The following is a 14,858-nucleotide window of genomic DNA, read 5'->3' as shown; positions in this document are numbered from 1 at the left end:
CCCTGGTATGGGGGGAGTGCCTTATGAGTAAACCATCACCAACATATGAGTCCTTTGGCAGTCCTTCCTTCCGTTCTTGCCACTGTTACTTTGTGGGAATACTCTGGTAGTATTGCCAGAGTATTAATCTAGAGAACGAGGTAATGTTCTAGAGACCTGGGCTTGAATCCTGCCATGGCAGTTGGTGGAATTTGTGGATGTAGGTTTGCTTGCTGCGTTAGAAGGTTCATTTTCACATGTTTCGTCATCATACTCGGTAAGAGTGCAGGTTCATAGCTCCTTGAAAGTGGAGTAGCAGGTAGATAGGATAGTGAAGGCGGCGTTTGGTATGCTTTCCTTTATTGGTCAGAGTATTGAGTACAGTAGTTGGGAGGTCATGTTGCGGCTGTACAGGACATTGGTTAGGCCACTGTTGGAATATTGCGAGCAGTTCAGGTCTCCTTCCTATCAGAAAGAGGTTGTGAAACTTGAAAGGGTTCAGAAAAGATTTACAAGGATGTTGCCAGGGTTGAAGGATCTGAGCTACAGGAAGAGGCTGAACAGGCTGGGGCTGTTTCCCTGGAGCATCGGAGGCTGAGGGGTGACCTTATAGAGTTTTACAAAATTATGAGGGGCATACATAGGATAAATAGACAAAGTCTTTTCCCTGGGGTCGGGGAGTCCAGAACTAGACGGCATAGGGGAAAGATATAAAAGAGACCTAAGGGGCAACATTTTCACACAGAGGGTGGTGTGTGTATGGAATGAGCTGCCAGAGGAAGTGGTGGAGGCTGGTACAATTGCAACATTTAAGAGGCATTTGAATGAGTATATGAATAGGAAGGGTTTGGAGGGATATGGGCCGGGTGTTGGCAGTTGAGACTAGATTGGGTTGGGATATCTGGTTGGCATAGACGGGTTGGACTGAAGGGTCTCTTTCCATGCTGTACATCTCTATGACATCTTCGGTGAGCCTCTGGATGAAGCACTGCTGATGTTTCCTGCTTTCTATTTATATGTTTGGGTTGGTGATGTCATTTCTTGTTCTTTTTCTCAGGGGGTGGTAAATGGGGTCCAAGTCAATGTGTTTGTTGATAAGGTTCTGCTTGGAATGCCATGCTTCTAGGAATTCTCGTGCATGTCTCTTTTTGGCTTGTCCTAGAATGGATGTGTTGTCCCAGTCGAAGTGGTGTCCTTCCTTATCTGTATGTAAAGATATTAGTGAGAGAGGGTCATGTCGCTTTGTTGATGTTCACGTATCCTGGTTGGCTAGATTTCTGCCTGTTTGTTACAGTTCTTGCACGGTATTTTGTAAATGACATTAGTTTTGCTTGTTGTCTATATAGGGTCTTCCAAGTTCATGAGCTGCTATTTTAGTGTGTTGGTGGGTTTGTGGGCAACCATGATGCAAAAGGGTCTGAATAGTCTGGCAGTCATTTCCAAGATGTCTTTGATGTAGGGGGCGAGTGGCTAGAGTTTCTGGACACGCTTTGTCTGCTTGTTTGTATTCAATTTGCGTGGAATCTGTATTCAATAATAATGAGTTTAATGACGACAATGAAACCATTGCAGATTGTCAGGAAAAATCCATCTGGTTTACTAAGGCCTTTTAAGAAAATAAATCTGCCATCCTTACCTGGTCTGACCCACATGTGGCTCCAGGACCACAGCAATGTAGTTGATTCTTCTTAACTGCTGTCTTCACAATTAGGGATGGGCAATAAATTATGGTCCAGCCAGTGATGCCCACATCCCAAAAATGAATACAAAATATAGGCTAAACACGTTAGGAGCTCATTGGAGCTTATAAGAATGAGAGGTGATCTCACTGAAACATATAGGATTCTTATGGGGAATTCTTATAGGATTCTTATCTTGACAGGATAAAAGCTGAGAGGATGTTTCCGCATAGGAGAGTCTAGGACCAGTTAGCATAGTCTCAGAATAACAGTTTGCCAACTTAAGACTCAGATGAGGAAGAATTTCTTCTTTCAGAGGATGGTGAGTCTTTGGATCTCCTTGAGGTTGGGGGGGGGGGGGGGGTCAGAGTCCTTATGTATTTTTAAGGCTGAGGTAGGTATGAATCCAACAAATGGAAAATTTAGCCCTGATACTCATTGATTCCAGTTTTGCTAGGGCTCCTAGATGCTACACTCCATTAAATGTAGCTCTGATGTATTGCATCTTATTGCTTAATTCACTTGATTTGAACAAGTGTGTTTGCCTGTAAATTTAATGTCTGAAAAACTTAAAAGCTGAAAGACTTCTCACCTTGACATAGCATCCTCAACTGTTTTCATATGGATTACTACTCTCGACAGCATGTCAGCAATATCCATCTGTTTCCATTGTTTATTTTTCACATCCAACAAGCTGCTCTTAATGACTTGTTGTTAGACAACACTGTTACTTTGTCCCTCCCAAACAGATACTGGTTTGATCTCACACTCTCAACTACTCTGAGATGATGTTCACAAGTAAGACATCCAAGATTTGTAAAACAACATTGTAATATTTTAGGGATGGTCAGCAATCAATAGCCAAGTAGCTTGTAAAGCATCATATTATATTTCCACTGGAATATTCAGTGTTACCAGTCCAAGCTTTTGATTTGCTTCAGATAGGATGGAATAATGCTGCTTATCTGTGCTATCTGAAACTTCAGATCTTTATTTTTCTCATTGCATTGAGTTCTCAGTTTAATTTGTTCTCTTGGCATGAGTATTGTTCTATCATATTGCCTCTACCTTACTTTTGAGGGTTTCAATTTTAGGTTACCTTCATAAGCCAGTTTGCTCTCATTTGTGAATCCCTTGTTGTATGAGGGCCAGTATCTATCTGGCGCTTCACATTTACATGATGTCTACATGATTGCCTTCTGATAAACTATTGTACAGTACAAAGGGATTCGTCAGAATCATCAGATGACATCTCTCTAGCAGCAATCTTTATTGGCTTATTTTGCTTCATTCTGGTGAAACATTTTTGAGCAAGATGATTCAGCTTCTTGCACTGATAAACTCCTTTCCCCACACTAGACTTGCTTCTCTTTCTTTTGTGTGATGTCCTCCACAATATTTGTACCCTATCCTTTGTAGCCTCAATCTTTTTGCTGGATTTTCGGCAAACATTACTTCCCCCCCCGCCAAATCAGTTGTTCTCAATCAATCAATCTCTAATATCTCTCAGCATAATACAAAGCCTTGTATGTTCTCCTATTAATATTCTGTAACATATCATCGACTACCTCAGAGCTTCTGCAAATGCTGATAGCTTTCTTGTGACCATGTTTCTCCTGTTTCAGCAGATAGACTCTCATGGCAGGATCAGACAATGACATCTCTGATAAGATCATCCTTCAGTTGTCCAAATGCTGAGGATTCAGCTACATGTATTTTTGCACTCATATACTAATCAATAGTCTCCCTTTCTTCCACAACTGACATGGAACACATATTCATAAGTAACATTAATATGGCATTCAAAACATGGCTTCAAAAGTTCTGCAGGCTGGGTTTTCTTTCCTCGTTGACATTTAGGTTAGAATACAGCTGATAGAACTTTTCTCCAGCACTGGTGGGAGGGTTACTATTCTTATTTGCTCAATTTTCATTTTTTTGTAGTTGTTTAATAGAGTAGAAAACATTTCAATTCAGTCTCATATCTCATTTCATTTGCACACCAGCAGGGAGTAGAAGGTGTACAGCCAATCTACTTACCCATTGGTTCAGAGTTATAGACTTGTTTTTTTTAACTTCTTCCTTGCTCTTTGAGTAGTTGGTTCTCTTACAGCTCTGAAAATTCATTCAGGCACAGCTGCACCATTCCTGACACTAAGTTTCAAGTGATGTGTGTTTAATGGCTACCACACATTGCATACAAAGGCATTTACAGCAGAAATAGAAGTCACGTGAAATAACTCCACAGACACCAGTATCTTGTCACCAAGTCACCCTTTATTTATATGTGGAGAATCCTTGACACTGATCCAAGACCTTCCTGGAAAAACTTCTGGGTATTTAATTAGGACTTAATTCAGGCAGCCACTTTCTGATTGAAAAATGTTGAGCCAATCCATGTGAATCTTCCTCAACCAATTTCACCCCATCAAACTTCGGCCTGAGCCTTTTATTACAATCAGTGCTAACTGAACCAGCTGTTTCTCATAAGACACTTGAACCGAAGTTGTATCCTTATAATCTGTAAAGGTTCCCAGTCGAGCTGGAGGTCTTGTGCAAATTTTAAGGGTTGGAGTCTAGAGAGAATTTTGTTAAAGACAGTGCCAGTATCAACCTCCAGGTGACCATTTAACCAGATACTTATTTTGATCAGTTCTGATTTGGATGTTGCTAAGCAATTTAACTGTTCCAAACCAGATGTAGGTGGATTTTCCAGAGTATGCATTCTCTTGGATACCAGCCTATGAGTTCTCTTACTCAACTCAGGACGGGTGGGACTGTTTTGCTGTCTCAAATCTTCATACCGGCAGCAACGACAATGGCTTTCTGGCCTGAATCCTGAAGAACGTTTTATCAGTTTGGTCAAGGCTTGGCTTGGTTTTGGGGTTTTGTAGTGGGCTGACCTAGAGTCCCTCTGTTTGGTATATGTCCTGAATGAGGCCTTTACTCAAGTGGAGTCTTGTGAACTCAGTAGGGCTGGTGAGGGTATCCATTTTCATTGGAATACCCTGCAACTCATATACTCCGTTTGCAACATTTCATGCATATGAAAGATTGGAGAATGATTATTTCAACTCACTGGCCTCTAAATCATTAATTGAAGTGTATGGTATTTTAAGAAGCAGAGAGGCATTCCTAAGGTTCTAAGGATTTCAGAATTTTAATAAGTTTGTTTTTGCTGGGTTGCCAACATTTATAATCTTCTAGTATGAAGATATTCATATTGAATGTGTCTTGGGACCAAACTTTGTTGCAATTAATTTTGTTGATTACAATCATTTTTGTGAGCTAAGAATGTCAAAGTGAGGATCTGAGCTGATTACAAGTTGGAGCTCTCATTTGGAATTCCTTTACTGGTACAATGCTTTAATACTGCAATTGTTAAAGTTGTTTATTTATAAATGTCAACTTCAGATTAGATTAAATCCTGAGTTTAGATTCTAACCTTGATTAGTGTCACTCCACTCCAACTGGATATGGCATGAATAATTGATTCCAGTGAAGAGTGGAACTCGGTGTACCAAGGATTCCTACAAGAAACTTACTAAATCTACCTACTGTAATTTAAATGTTTTCACAATACAAAAGATGCAGCCCACCCTCTGAAAATGCTTGCAATTTAAATGCTTAAGAAGCAACTCTATCCCAACAAATTTCTCCCAAGGTGAACAATATAAGCATCAGTCAGATAGAATACACAGGTGAAAACACACTACAACAGATCAGTTATTGCAACGCATGTGCAGCATTAAATCTATTTGTTTCTGTCTTGTGGTATTTGTTCTGCTTTTTATTTGCAGGTACAAACACAATAAACGTGAGCCTCCAGTACTGACTAGCAGGGATTTGTGCTTGCAATGATCAGCACTGTTGTTACTTTTTTTCCAGTTTGATGTTATCCTTAATTTCCCTGGTTAACCATGTATGGCTTAACCCTCTCCTAGAATCCTTCTTTGTTACTGGAATCTTTCTTTGCTGTGAGATATGATCAAATGTTTGCAATTCTTCAACTGTCTTTGCTGTTAAACTCCTTTCCCAGTTCATTCCAGCCAACTCTGCCCTCATTCCTTTGTAATTACCCACGATTTAAGCTCAGCACAGATATTTCTGACTCATGTTCCTCCCTCTCAAACTGAATGCTAAATTCTACCTTGTTATGATCACTGTTTCCTCACATATTTACACTATCATTTATCCCTAGTTGGATCCACAACATATTGTTTGAGGAAAATTATGCCTCCATGGCTATGCCAATCTCGAAGATTAAAGTACTTGCCTTTGTTACATTCCCTTATTATTTCAGTGATGGAATATAAACACCAACTTATCAATGTCACCTATGTTCTGAGAAGAAATTGTCTGTTCCCTTTTGATGGAAAGCAGTTTTAACCTTAACTGTTACAGAAAAATTGGAGTTTTTTTTCACATAAATCATGGTAAAAATTTGTAATCTTAACCCCATCCAACACCTTTACCAAAGGCAGCAGATTGTAGGATTGTTGGAGCTTTCATAATAGGTTGTTATAGATGATGTTAGTTGCAGGGTAGTAAAAAAGGCAAGAAAGTTCCAGAGATGCTGAACCATAGTGGCTCAGTGGTTAGCACTGCTGCCTCACTGTACCAGGGACTTGGGTGGAATTGATTCCAGCCTTGTGTGACTGCCTGTGTGGATTTTCACCAAGTGCTCTGGTTTCCTCCCATAGTTCTAAGGTGTGCAGGTTGGGTGGATTAGCTAAAGTAAATGTGGGGTAGAATGCTCTTCAGAGGGTTGGTGCAGACTTGATGGGCTGATTGACTTCTTTCTGAAGCGTAGGGATTCTTCTGATTCTAAAACAAAAGTTATGATCAGCTAATACTGCCATCCTATGTAGCATTCATCTCTCGTGGTTTATCATCAGCAATCTCTTTGTGTGCAAACCCCCCTTTTCTTTCTTTCTCTGGTCCCCAACTCCAACGTACTCTATTCACTCCCAATTCCCATTATCTGCATAAATACTACCCTTTCCCAGCTACTTAGATTTCTGACCCAAGGCCATTGAAATGCTAAGCTGTTTTTCAGTCCAAAGATGTTGCCAGACCTATTCAGTTACTCCAATACTTTGTTTTTCTTTCGTATTTCTAGCATCCACAGTTCATAGCTTATGTCTTTATTAAAAGCAGTCAGTTATCATGCTCTCTCGGATCCCTGATCCCCTGGCTATGACATTTTCAGTTCACAACTTCAGCAATTTTATGGGCAAAGATTTTTTTTTAAACCGGAGTGTATAGGGGCAAGTCTAATTAATAGCAAATTCATTAGACTCTCATTCTAAACTCAAAATCTAGCTGACTCTAGGTCAGGGAACTTGCTTTAAATATTCTGTTTATGACTTCGAAATCTGACCACAGTAGCTTGGAAAGGATTTCGATTGCTAATTGAAGTCTTCCAATAGGGGGCAGTCATAACACATCAAGTGGCTTCAGCGTCTGTGTTTGACAACCTTAGTTGGCCGTTTTGACAGCACTAGATTGTCGTCAGTAAGCAGCCTGTCCTCAGGTATAATTAACTATCATTTCATTCTTGCCCATTTACAAAATTCAAGCCTGCAATTATGGATGAGAGGGAAGCTGCAGTGGAGGAGCTAATCGCTTAAATCATTGCTCCTTGTAACACGGCTCCAAAAAGATTTGTTAAATCAATAGAACCCGCACTCAGAATCAACCTTAAGAGATAAAACATATTAACAAGGTTGTTATTATAGGATACCAAATGGCTAATATTCAAGAGTCGTGTAAAATGAGTTGAGCTTTTCACAAGATTAAAGGTGCTGAATTATTCAGTTATTATAAATCCAAATCTGAAGGGAACTGTAATAAATGTTATGTTGAAAAATGAGAACACGAGAAACGTGGTGGGATTTAATTTGTTAAGAGTCTCATAGTCTTCCTCGCTTATTTGGAACAAGCCATTCTCTTCTCTCCCTTTTTTTGGAACTGGAACAGTTCATCATTAATCGGAAACAAACTATTAAAATAATTGCTTAGCAGACTTTCTGTGGCTGCTGCAAGACAATCACGGGAATGGAATGGAAACTTTTTAGTTAAATTACAGTCGCGTCTCGGGTCCGCAGAAGTCGGTCTAGGCATCTTCTCATCAGAAATGTTATGACACTCGTCTGGAGCAGGTGGGACTTGAATCTAACTTTCGCGGTTAGCATCTGTCAAGTACATAAAGCTTCCCGAAATATTACCAAGCTGATATTTTAGCGGCTTTCCATTACGCGGAAGTACTGATTTTTTTTTTGTTCAGAAATATTAATTTTTCGTGTTATTCTTCAATTATTCTTTTACGGAAAGACTAACTGCACTTGAAGAATACAGGTGGTACATTTCAATCTGACGTACTTTAACCTCCACTGTCCACGTTCCTAAAACTTATTAGTCTTAGAATGAAGCAGTCTCTGGCTCAGTTTTGCAGATTGACACATTCCAAATTCTAAGGCTACCTGGTGAGAGGCGCACTAATTTATTTTGGGCAGCTGCGGCAGAGATGCAATGAGAGAAAGGTCACTGTCTTATATATATAAAAGACTTGAAAGACAAAGTGTACATGCATAGAGGAGTTAGTGGAAACCATTGAACTCCCGGAGCTGTTGCCTGATAGGGAATGGCTGTTATAAACATCAAGAGCATTGAAATTCTGTTGACAACATGGTGTAGAGAAGTTTTTTGAAAAATTGCATCATATGCAATTTCAACTCAATGTTTGGTCTTTGATGTATACTTTGATTTGATTTTTTCTTGTCACATGGAACGAGAGACAGTGAAAAGTTGTTTTGCATGCTAACCAGACAAATCATACCTTACGTAAATAGAACTGGGCAACATAAAATAGTTGTAAACATTAAGAATATTACAATTTTACTGAGTTTTTAAATTGAAATTTATCATGTGTAAAGACAAGTCAAATTTTGTTGCAACTTCTATTATTTTCAAGTTTAAAACTTTGGAACGCACCTTTTCAAATGTTATGAATAAAGTGCACTTTGGAAAATGTTTCGAGCTTCCACAAAACAGAAAACGAGAATTTAGGAGCACGTCACATGGTAGCAGAAACGAAGGTACAACATTTCCAATCGAGATCTCTCATCAGGTGCATATAAACAGTAGCAATTAGGCGGCAACTCCAGAAATGATATTTTAGCAGCAACACAAAAGAACAATCGGATCTTAATCCCTCTTGCCACACACTGACGTTCCTGCCATAAGTACAATTTGCATCCAGCGCAATTCCCATTCCTTACCAGAGACCAACTCGTTATTTCATACCAAGACAGGAATTGGTTGAGAAACTCAGCAAGTCTGACATTATCTCTACAAAGCAAAGATAATGTTTTGATTCCAGTAACCCTTTTTCCGGAGATCATTATTTTTATAATTAATGTCAGTTTGCGTTTTGGTCAGAATGAAAGCCAAGAGGCACAAACTAATAGTCCTCACTGGGACAATAATGTCAACGAAAGTTATTTAGATCACAAAAGAGTCCGACATTTGATTGATATAGCACGGAGGTGCATCTACACTAAGTTTGAACCATCCACAGCTCAAAAGTACTCATTCACTTTCTTCCCACCAGTTTTCCTCTTAGCAACAGAGGGACTACGTATCTTTGCGACTGACCAATGATGGATCAAATGTGCAACGTATATGAGGAAAACAATTACTTTAACTGTTCAACATATCCCAATTGCTTTGTGACATTATATCCATGACCATTCTACATAAGATAGCCAAATCACCTTAGCCTCCAATCGTCACCTGTACTTGATCTTGTCCTTTTAGTGCCTATTTACCTGATATTAACCACTTAGTTTAGTTGCTCTTTTTGGAGAAAGCGATGGGTACAACTTCACAGTTGCATTTGTCTACATGAATTATGAATGAACAAAATAGAATTTAAAAATGTAACTTGCTCCCAAGTATGTTTCGGAATAGCCCAAGATCTTGAGATACAAATAAACTTAAAACTAATTTTGGTGAGACAAAAATAAGCCCATCCAGTCATTAATGCTTTCAGTTTACAAGTAGCTAATGTGTTCAGAAGTCTAAATAACTAGACTTCCGTCAGCAAATGTATTGACAGAATTGACGCCTCAATCAACATTTGAACTTTGACCATAAATGAAAGTGGACGGTGCTCTCGTTAATCTAGGATAGTTACAGAGGGGGATAATAATTGGAAATTTAGGATTAATGGCGATAAATATGAACAATACATTTTCGGAGAAAGAATGAGGAGAGGCAATACCAGGCAAAAGTATAGACAAAATTAAAATCATTGGCAGAAGAACAACAGGGAAGTTGCAATTTTTTTTTGAAAACTCGCTGTTGACTGTGCTTTCCAACATAAGTTCCAAAACAGAATAGAATTTGTAAAAGAAAATTTGACAGGTCAGTGGAGAAACTAGTCGTACTTAACAGTTAGCTAAATTTCAACTATAATCCATTTCATTCTTCCTACCCGAATAGATAAACTACGTTTACCTCACCTAATGCCTGAAATTCATTTCTACGAAAGAATTTTGAATTCCAGGATATAGAAGCGAGCGTAACTGGGTTTTAAGGAGTTAAATAAGGATAAATTGTGAAACACGTCTTGTTCACCTAATGAGTTTAGATCATTCGGCGTGATCTCATCCAGATCATGAAAAGAGAAATATGTTAATTAGGTAGATAGAAAGAAAATATTTCTGCTGTTGGTGCAATCCAGAGAGAGAGAGAGAGAAAATGTTTGAATTAAATTAGGAAGCAATTTTGCATGATAGAACTCACCACCTTCTCCCAAAGACTATGGATATTATGGTAATTCAAATATTCAAGCCAGGGTATAACACTTGTACTACAAAATCAGATAAACAACTTAGATACAAATCTGATGAATCACTGAACAAAATAAAAACCGAAAGAACTGCAGATGCTGGAGATCAGAAACAAAAACATATAGCTGCAAAATCACAGCAGATCTGGCAGCATCTGTGGAGAGAAATCATTGTTAACGTTTCGACTGGAATGACGCTTCCACAGAACTGATAGTAGCTCGGAAAATGTCGGTTTATGTGCAGTTTTTTGGGGAGGAGGGGGTAAGGAGTAACCGATAGGTGGGGATAGAGCCCAAAGAGAGAAAAACAGTTGGAGAGACAAAGTAGTGGATAACAATCTGGCCAGGAGGGTGAACTGCTCTGAAATTGGGGGTGTTAGTTGCGAACAATGGATTGTGTGTAACAACAGACTTTGTGATAACAAGACCTAGTGTGGGGTGGTTAGAGTAAGAACATGGGACAGCTCAAGCCCGAAAGTTGTTGAACTTTGATAGAGTCCAGAAGGGAAAATGAGGTGCTGTTCTTCCAGCTTGCACGGAGCCTCACAAACACTAAAGCATGTCTGAAACAGAGATGTTGGCCAGGGAACAGGGTAGTGTGTTGACATGGCAAGTAGGTGAAATCATAACCGAAGGGCCAGTCTTTTTGCATACTGAATGTAGGTGTTCTGTAAAGTTGAATGACCGAATAGTTTCCCAACTATCAATCGTTTTTAGTTTACAGTCAAATCTCAGGTCCAGTGAAATTGGTCATGTGTGTGTGGTTGGCTTCTGTCAAGCAGAAGGCTTCCTGAAATATCAATCTGAAATTTTAGCTGTTTTCCATTACCTAGAACAGATTTCTTTTTGGAAATGTTCATATTTCACAACTTAATTGTACATGGCTCTGGCATACTGGGTTCCAATTATTCTTCTGCATAACAACCAAATTCACATTAGAAATGTAGGACAAGTATTTTCATTTTGAAACATTTAAAACCCACTGCCCACTTTCCCTAAAGTTGCTGGTCTTCAAGCTGTTTAACTGTTCCCAACCAACAACAGACTTCCAAGGAAAACTGCACAAATTGCCTTAAGGATTAAATTTGGGAATTCAAAACAAAACTTGGGAGGTGGAATAAAGCAGGTGATAGGTGCACTGTAACTGTACTTTAAGTATTGCAGGGCAATAATCAATTTAGGCCAGTTGTGACATGTATTTCTAAATTTAAACTGTATATTAATACATCATTCATTCATTTCAATAGAGGATGAAATTACGACACATCTGGATAGTAGTAACAGGATAGGTCAGAGTCAGCATGGATTTATTAAGGGGAAATCATGCTTGACTAATCTTCTGGAATTTTTTGAGGATGTAACTCTAAAGATGGACGAGGGAGATCCAGTAGATGTAGTGTACCTGGATAAGGCAGGAAACAGAAGTGATAAACTGCTCCATTTCGGAATGGCAGGCAGTGACCAGTGGGGTACCGCAGGGATCAGTGCTGGGACCGCAGCTTTTTACAATATATATTGATATAGTAGATGGTATTAGTAATAACATTAGCAAATTTGCTGATGATACTGAGCTGGGTGGCAGGGTGAAATGTGAGGAGGATGTTAGGAGATTACAGGGTGACCTGGACAGGTTAGGTGAGTGGTCAGGTGCATGGCAGATGCAGTTTAATGTGGATAAATGTATGGTTATCCACTTTGGTGGCAAGAAAAGGAAGGCAGATTACTACCTAAATGGAATCAATTTAGGTAAAGGGGCAGTACAAAGAGATCTAGGTGTTCTTGTACACCAGTCAATGAAGGTAAACATGCAGGTACAGCAGGTAGTGAAGAAGGCTAATAGCATGCTGGCCTTCATAACAAGAGTGATTGAGTATAGAAGCAGAGGTTCTTCTGCAGCTGTACAGGGCCCTGGTGAGACCGCACCTGGAGTATTGTGTGCAGTTCTGGTTTCCAAATTTGAGGAAAGACATTCTGGCTATTGAGGGAGTGCAGCGTAGGTTCACGAGGTCAATTCTTGAAATAGTGGGACTACCTTACACTAATGAAGGGCTTTTGCCCGAAACGTCGATTTCAAAGCTCCTTGGATGCTGCCTGAACTGCTGTGCTCTTCCAGCACCACTAATCCAGAATCTGGTTTCCAGCATCTGCAATCATTGTTTTTACCTTACAATGAAAGACTGGAGCGACTGGGCTTGTATACCCTTGAGTTTAGAAGACTGAGAGGGGATCTGATTGAGACATATAAGATTATTAAAGGATTGGACATGCTGGAGGCAGGAAATAGGTTTCCGCTGATGGGTGAATGTCGAACCAGAGGACACAGCTTAAAAATACAGGGTAGACCATTTAGGACAGAGATGAGGAGAAACTTCTTCACCCAGAGAATGGTGGCTGTGTGGAATGCTCTGCCCCAGAGGGCAGTGGAGGCCCAGTCTCTGGCTTCATTTAAGAAAGAGTTGGATAGAGCTCTCAAGGATAGTGGAATCAAGGGTTATGGAGATAAGGCAGGAACAGGATACTGATTAAGGATGATCAGCCATGATCATATTGAATGGTGGTGCAGACTCGAAGGGCAGAATGGCCTACTCCTACACCTATTGTCTATCAGAATTACCAAAGTTTAAATTATAGTTCTAAAAGGCAGACTAAGTGAAAAACAAAAAAAATCAAGGTATTATGCTCCAACTGTTAATCAATCCCAATTAGGGTACAAGCCATGGTTTGAACATACTGTTATGAAATTAAAGGAGTCTGTAACTTAAATGGCTACATTTCACAAATTAGCTTTTATCGGTCTTCATTAACCTGCCACAAAGTTCATCTAAGAACAGATTTTGCATTTGCCTGCAGAAGCACAAACCGGTGAGATGGGAAGATAGATCGAATCTTGGATCCACAGGAAGGGAAATACTTAAGGGTTCACAATTTTGTTTGCTTTGAAACTAGAGACAAAGCAATTATTGGCAGAAGAGGCAGATAATTAAAATAATAAATTTTGCAGAAGGGAGTTCTGCAGAGTTATATTAACTTCCAAAACAGAACCAGATCTCATGATTAAACATGACCAAAAGTAAAAATATTTTCAACAATTATAAAGGCTCAAGTAAAATACAGGAAAACCAATTCTACCCCCTCTACTCAGAAGTACCTTGTTTGACTGCAACATGCCTACCCCCAGTAGAGAATTGCTAAACTAGAAAAGACCAAGGATCAAACTTGAGAATCCTTTGGTCTATTTAGCTCAAGGACTCACCAAATTAACTCAATGAGCCATTGGAGAAATTCTGTAATGAAGTTTTCAGTTAAGAAAATTAATTGTCAATAACCTTCTCGCTTTTACGGATTGTGAAGTGTAGGCATAAAATCAAGAATATTCTTGGGCGCTAGCATTTGGTGCAATGTGCGCCAGCTCTTTGATAGACTGCATTGGCCCATGATAAAGATTTAGGATTAATATATTTTATTACATTTCTTTCAATAGGAAGTGCCTTCTGAAAATTGTCTTAGGCCAATGACTGAAATCAACTTATGGAGAGGATAAGAATTGAATTGTATTTTAGTTAATATCTAGGATTAATTAGGATCAAATGTTAATTTGGCTAACCTCAATGTCAGATCCTGTAAATTATTCAAGGCAATTTTCTAATGGGAAAACAAAACTTGAAAGTAGGATTTTTTTTTCTCTTGCTCATATGAAAAAGGAGTGGTTTTATACATTGGAAGGGTTTTAAAAGAAAAAATACAACAAAGCTTTATATCTGAACATGTTAATTTAATACATTAAGTACCAGGCCTTCACGGTGAAGTATTAATTAAAAAGATGTATTTTAATTGAAATGATTAAGGTCAAGGTAGCTTCAAATGAACGCAAGCTTAAGAAACAGATTACAAGTGGATCTTGATCAAATGGACCAATGGGCTGAGTGGCAGATAGAGTTTAATTTAGATAAATGTGAGGTGCTGCATTTGGACAAGCAAATCAGAACAGGACTTATACACTTAATGGTAAGGACCTGAGCTGTGTTGCTGAACAAAGACCTTGGAGTGCAGGTTAATTGTTCCTTGAAAGTAGAGTCACAGGTAGATAAGATAGTGAAGGTGGCATTTGGTATGCTTTCCTTTATTAGTCAGAACATAGAGTATAGGAGTTGGGAGGTCATGTTGCGGCTGTACAGGATATTGGTTAGGCCACTTCTGAAATATTGCGTGCAATTCTAGTCTCCTTCCTATTGGTTCCCTACAGTAAGGAAACAGGTTACTTGGCCCAGCAAGTCCACATCAACCCTCCGACAAGTAACCCACTCAGACCCATTCTTCCACTCTATAATTTACCCCTGAATAAT

The sequence above is a fragment of the Chiloscyllium plagiosum genome, unplaced genomic scaffold (assembly GCF_037043375.1).
Source record: "Chiloscyllium plagiosum isolate Xiang-an unplaced genomic scaffold, Cpla_swu_hap1 HiC_scaffold_31, whole genome shotgun sequence".
In the NCBI taxonomy this organism is placed as follows: Eukaryota; Metazoa; Chordata; class Chondrichthyes; order Orectolobiformes; family Hemiscylliidae; genus Chiloscyllium; species Chiloscyllium plagiosum.
Note: the sequence above shows the minus strand (reverse complement) of the source record.